The sequence below is a fragment of the Triticum urartu genome, chromosome 4A (assembly GCF_056163025.1).
Source record: "Triticum urartu cultivar PI428250 chromosome 4A, HENAU_Tu73, whole genome shotgun sequence".
NCBI lineage: Eukaryota > Viridiplantae > Streptophyta > Magnoliopsida > Poales > Poaceae > Triticum > Triticum urartu.
The window spans coordinates 532,973,185-532,980,619 of NC_141876.1; positions in this window are offsets into that span (position 1 = coordinate 532,973,185).

Here is a 7,435-nt window from a genome sequence, read left to right on the forward strand (position 1 = left end):
CTAAAATATGCGTATATCCATTAGAGGAAGGAAAAGGTCCCATATAATCAAAGCCCCAAACATCAAATGGTTCAATAACAAGTGAATAATTCATAGGCATTTCTTGACGTCTACTAATATTACCAATTCTTTGACATTCATCACAAGACAAAACAAACTTACGGGCATCCTTGAAGAGAGTAGGCCAATAAAAACCGGATTGCAATACCTTGTGTGCAGTTCTATCTCCAGCATGGTGTCCTCCATAAGCCTCGGAGTGACACTTGCGTAGGATCTGTTCCTGTTCATGCTCAGGTACACAACGTCTAATAACACCATCTTCTCCTTCTTTATAAAGATGTGGGTCTTCCCAAAAGTAATGTCTCAAATCATAAAATAACTTTTCCTTTTGCTGGTATGTGAAACTAGGTGGTATAAATTTAGCAAAAATGTAATTAGCATAATCAGCATACCATGGAGCAGTATGAGAAGCATTTATGACATTAAATTGTTCATCAGGAAAGCTATCATCAATAGGTAGTGGGTCATCAAGCACATTTTCTAACCTAGACAAGTTGTCTGCAACGGGGTTCTCAGCTCCCTTTCTATCAATAATATGCAAATCAAATTCTTGTAGCAAGAGAACCCATCTAATAAGTCTAGGTTTAGCATCTTTCTTTTCCATGAGATATTTAATAGCAGCATGATCAGTGTGAATAGTTACTTTAGAATCAACAATATAAGGTCCAAACTTATCACAAGCAAATACAACTGCTAAGAATTCTTTTTCAGTAGTAGCATAATTTCTTTGAGCATTGTCTTGAGTTTTACTAGCATATTGAATAACATTTAATTTCTTATCAACCCTTTGCCCTAGAACAGCACCTACAGCATAATCACTAGCATCACACATAATTTCAAAAGGTAAATTCCAATCAGGTGGCTAAACAATAGGTGCAGAAATCAATGATTTCTTAAGTATTTCAAATGCTTCTACAAAATCATCATAAAAAACAAATGGTATATTTTTTAATAAATTAGTCAGAGGCCGAGAAATTTTTGAGAAGTCCTTAATGAACCTCCTATAAAAACCGGCGTGACCAAGGAAACTTCTTATACCTTTGATGTCCTTGGGACATGGCATCTTTTCAATAGCATCAACCTTGGCTTTATCAACTACAATACCTCTTTCAGAAACTTTATGCCCCAAGACAATACCTTCACTAACCATAAAGTGGCACTTCTCCCAATTCAAGACAAGGTTAGTTTCTTCACATCTCTGCAAAACTCGATCAAGGTTACTTAAGCAATCATCAAAAGAGGATCCATAGACGGAGAAATCGTCCATGAAAACCTCACAAATCTGTTCACAAAAGTCAGAGAATATAGCCATCATGCATCTTTGAAAGGTAGCAGGTGCATTACATAAACCAAAAGGCATACGTCTATAAGCAAAAGTACCAAAAGGGCAAGTAAAAGTAGTCTTTGATTGATCATTGGCTGACACAGGTATTTGAGAGAAACCAGAATAACCATCTAGAAAGCAAAAATGAGTATGTTTGGATAATCTTTCTAGCATTTGATCGATAAAAGGTAAGGGGTAATGATCTTTTTTAGTAGCTTTATTTAATTTGCGGAAATCAATTACCATCCTATAACCTGTAATAATTCTTTGCGGAATCAATTCATCTTTATCATTAGGAATGACAGTAATACCTCTCTTCTTAGGGACACAATGGACAGGACTTACCCACTGACTATCAGCAACGGGATAAATTATACCTACCTCAAGAAGCTTTAGTATTTCCTTTCTTACCACTTCCTTCATCTTAGGATTCAGCCGTCGTTGATGATCACGAACTGGTTTGGCATCTTCCTCCAAATTTATTTTGTGTTGACATAGAGTGGGACTAATGCCCTTAAGATCATCAAGAGTATATCCAATAGCAGCATGGTGCTTCTTCAGAGTTTTCAATAATCTCTCTTCTTCATGCTCTGAAAGGTTAGCACTAATAATAGCATGATATATCTTTTTCTCATCAAGATAAGCATATTTAAGAGTATCCGGTAATGGTTTAAGCTCAAACACGGGATCACCCTTGGGTGGAGGAGGATCCCCTAGGATTTCAACAGGCAAATTGTGTTTCAGGATGGGTTCCTTTTTAAAGAATGCTTCGTCTATTTCCCTTCTTTCATTCATAAACATATCATTTCCATGGTCTAGCAAATATTTTTCTAAAGGATCACTAGGAGGTACGGCAATAGAAGCAAGACCAATAATTTCATCTTTACTAGGCAATTCCTCTTCATGGTGTTGTCTACGAAATTTAGAGAAATTAAATTCATGAGACATATCACCTAAACCAATTGTAACAACATCCTTTTTGCAATCTATCTTAGCATTAACAGTGTTCAAGAAGGGTTTACCATATATAATGGGACAAAAGCTATCTTGTGGGGAACCAAGAACAAGAAAATCAGCAGGATATTTAGTTTTCCCACACAAGACTTCAACATCTCTAACAATTCCATGTGCAATTCATGGTCCAACAAACCTGTAAATATCCTATGGTGGGACCCGCAAGTTTAATTGTGACCTCAATATCTTCTATCTCAGCAGGTGCAATATCATGCATAATTTCTTTGTATAAGTCAAAAGGTATAGCACTAGCACTGGCACCCATATCATATAAGACATGATAACAATGATCTCCTATTTTAACAGAAATAACAGGCATGCCTACCAAAGATCTAGGTTTATCTTTAGCACAATGTTTAGCAATTCTAGCAGTCTCATCACGGAAATGAATAACATGCCCATCAATATTATCAGACAAGAGATCTTTAACAATAGCAATATTAGGTTCAACTTTAATTTGCTCAGGAGGTCTATAAGTTCTAATATTGCTTTTACGAACCACAGTTGAAGCTTTAGCATGAACCTTTATCCTAAGAGGGAAAGGTGGTTTCTCAACATAAGAAGTAGGAACAGTAGGATCATTATAAGTGATAGTCTTTTCTTCAACTTTAATAGGTGCAACTACTTTTACTTCTATGGGAGGATGATATTTAAACCACTTCTCCCTAGGGAGATCAACATGAGTAGCAAAAGATTCACAGAAAGAAGCTATTATCTCAGAGTCAAGTCCATATTTAGTGCTAAATTTATGGAAAACATCGGTATCCATAAAAGATTTAACACAATCAAACTTAGGTATCATACCTGACTCCTTACCTTCGTCGAGGTCCCAATCTTCAGAGTTGTGTTTAATTCTTTCCAATAAATCCCATTTGAATTCAATAGTCTTCATCATAAAAGAGCCAGTACAAGAAGTATCGAGCATGGTGCGATTGTTATCAGAAAGCCGAGCATATAAATTTTGAATAATCATTTCTCTTGAGAGCTCATGATTGGGGCATGAATATAACATTGATTTAAGCCTCCCCCAAGTTTGAGCGATGCTTTCTCCTTCGCGAGGTCAGAAATTATATATATAATTGCGATCATGATGAACAAGATGCATAGGATAAAACTTTTGATGAAATTCCAATTTCAATCGTTTGTAGTTCCATGACCCCGTATCATCACATAGCCTATACCATGTCAATGCATCTTCCTTCAAAGATAAAGGGAAGACCTTCTTCTTAATAACATCTCTGGGTACACCTGCAAGCTTAAATAATCCACAAACTTCATCCACATATATTAGGTCCTCATCAGGATGCGTTGTTCCGTCTCCTGCAAAAGGATTAGCTAGCAGTTTTTCTATCATACCCGAAGGAATTTCAAAGCAGACATTTTCATTTCAGTAGGTTCAGTAGGTTGAGGAGCAACTCTTTGCTCTACTGGTCGGGGTGAAGATACCCCGAACAAGCCTCTCAGAGGATTACTTTCCATAGTAACAAGTGACAGTAAATTTTAGCACACTATATAAATTTTTCCTTACCAAATTCCACCAACCAAAGGCGCTTCACTCCTCGGCAACGGCGCCAGAAAAGAGTCTTGATGACCCACAAGTATAGGGGATCTATCGTAGTCCTTTCAATAAGTAAAAGTGTCGAACCCAACGAGGAGCAGAAGGAAATGAAAGCGGTTTTCAGCAAGGTATTCTCTGCAAGCACTAAAACAATAGGTAACAGATAGTTTTGTGATAGGATAATTTGTAACGAGTAACAAGTAACAAAAGTAAATGAAGTGCAGCAAGGTGGCCCAATCCTTTTTGTAGCAAAGGACAAGCTTGGACAAACTCTTATATGATGTAAAGCGCTCCCGAGGACACATGGGAATATCGTCAAGCTAGGTTTCATCACGTTCATATGATTCGCATTCGGTACTTTGATAATTTGGTATGTGGGTGGACTGGTGCTTGGGTACTGTCCTTACTTGGACAAGCACCCCACTTATGATTAACCTCTATTGCAAGCATCCACAACTACAACAAAAGTATTAAGGTAAACCTAACCATAGCATGAAACATATGGATCCAAATCAGCCCCTTACGAAGCAACGCATAAACTAGGGTTTAAGCTTCTGTCACTCTAGCAATCCATCATCTACTTATTACTTCCCAATGCCTTCCTCTAGGCCCAAATAATGGTGAAGTGTCATGTAGTCGACGTTCACATAACACCACTAGAGGAGAGACAACATACATCTCATCAAAATATGGAACGAATACCAAATTCACATGACTACTAATAGCAAGACTTCTCCATGTCCTCAGGAACAAACGTAACTACTCACAAAGCATATTCATGTTCATAATCAGAGGGGTATTAATATGCATATAGGATCTGAACATATGATCTTCCACCAAATAAACCAACTAGCATCAACTACAAGGAGTAATTAACACTACTAGCAACCCACAGGTACCAATCCCAGACTTGGAGACAAGAATTGGATACAAGAGATGAACTAGGGTTTTGAGAGGAGATGGTGCTGGTGAAGATGTTGATGGAGATTTCCCACTCCCGATGAGAGGAGCGTTGGTGATTACGATGGCGATGATTTCCCCTTCCCGAAGGGAAGTTTCCTCGGCAGAACAGCTCCGCCAGAGCCCTAGATTGGTTCCGCCAAGGTTCCGCCTCATGGCGGCGGAGTCTCGTCCGAGAAGATGGATTATGATTTTTTCCTCATCGAAAGACTCCATATAGCAGAAGATGGCCATCGGAGGGCCACCAGGGGGCCCACAAGGTAGGGGTGCGCCCAGGGGGTAGGGCGCGCCCCCCACCCTCGTGGGGAGGGTGTGGCCCCCCTGGTGAACTTCTTGCGCTCAATATTTTTCATATATTCTGAAAACGTCTTCCGTGAAGTTTCAGGACTTTTGGAGCTGTGCAGAATAGGTCTCTAATATTTGCTCCTTTTCCAGCCCAGAATCCCAGCTGCCGGCATTCTCCCTCTTTATGTAAACCTTGTAAAATAAGAGAGAATATGCATAAATATTGTGACATAATGTGTAATAACAGCCCATAATGCAATAAATATCGATATAAAAGCATGATGCAAAATGGACGTATCACCACTCAACAATCACTCTAAGGTTGGAGTGTCTGATATTGAACAGTCCCTGAGGAGTCCTATGATAGTTCCTACCAGCAAACTCGTTCAGATGGTGCCTGGTTTTCCTGAAGGATGGAAGAACACCTGGGCGACATGCATAGCTAGCATCTCCAAGGTGGAACTTGCCGTCGGGGATGTTGATGCCACCATGATGACTCACTGAGAATGTTAGCATCATGTGCTGATCCTTCCCAGCGAGCCAGCACATATGTGAACTTCAGATCGAAGTCAACAGCAGCTAGCACATTCTGGCTTGTGTAGTTCTTCCTACCTCTATATGCTGCAGCTTGTGACCTTGGCACTCTGGTAGTGACATGAGTACAATCTATTGCTCCAATGCAATCCTAGAATGACATTACAATATGTTGTTAGCCTACTACTGAACAATAACAACATATCAAGGCATGAACCACAACAACATATCAAGTGCTCTCCTTGAAGTATGGATACCATCTTGGGCTAGTGCGAATCTTGGTAGGAGTCCGACTGGTTGGTGACATGATCATCTCTCCTCTAAGCTCCCCAACAGCATACAACACTTGCTTGAAGTACCTGGAGATGGTCTCCATTGATCTCCGGAAGGTGTTGTGTACAACCATAAACCTCCGATTATGACCAATAACATGGAGGAACATGGCCACTTGCTTTTCCACAGTGGTGTGGATGCTATCTTCCAGCAGCCCCCTGCTCCTAAACGTCCTCACCAGCCTTGCAAAAGGTCTTTTCATTCAAAGCATTCACATAGCTTCTGTGCCATTGCAGTTGTAGATGTAGTTCAGATTCGCCATCCTCTCTTGATCTCAGATTAGCATCAGACCATACCAGATGCGTGGTCTTTCATTCTGACGAACAACTCTCTTATGGACCAACAAGATCCAGGCCTAAATCACAGCTATCATTGATGCTGCATGAACTAGAAGCTTCGTTCGTTCATCCACAACTTAAGTGACATCCATGATGCGGTCAGCGATGGCGCTATCGACCCTAAACACTCGTATTGAATGACCTAACACATAACAGAGGAGGGGACGGGTAGCTTACCAGCTTCGAGGTCGGGGGAGACATGGCGGAGACGAGGATGGCTGGACAGAGATGAGGAACAAAGGGAGAAGCAGCTGCCGCCGCCGGGGAGCGCTCCTGCCGCCTCTTGCCACTGGAGGGGAGTGTCACAGCAGCAGATCTCAGTCGCCGCCGCTGTTGCAGCCACAGATCTGAGTCACTGCCACCATCGAAGCCACAGATCTGAGTCACCGCCGCCATTGGTGCCAACAACAGAGGAGAGTTTGTCCTACAGCTAGAGGTGAGCGAGTAAATGGGGTGGTGCCAACAACAGAGGAGGGTTTGTCCCTGCAAGGTCAACTTGCACCCCAGGTGCTTGCTTGGGACCGAGCAGACGCCGCTAAATATTCCCAAAGGGAAATAGGTTGTTAACTGCATTGCAGATGTGTTAGTGATATGCATGCATGACGCGTCAGGTTAATTTGATTTCCGAAGCAGTGATGTCTGTTGGAAACTTTCGATCTCATGTCATGCGGCGTCTGTCTGGCCGGTCAGGTACATGATTGTTGCTTCTGTGTCACCTCCTATATGTATTTGAGATCAAAATCTACTCTGGTTGATCACCCCCTCCATTATTTCTTTGCGAGACTTTAGTTATGGCTAATGTTATCTCACGAACGTCAGCTAAAAGGGGATGGCAAACAAATATTCTTTTATGGCAAGTTTAGTTGGTAAGAGAAGGCAAATCTCGGGTGTGGTGCAAGATGCTCCAATGCCTGATGTTTGTGCAAAATTTTGGGGTGTTGGACATTTGAGGAGCTTGTGGCAGAAAAGACCAATTCTGGATGTCTTGAGAAACTTTTGAAAGTAACTGATTTTGTCTTTTTTGTCACG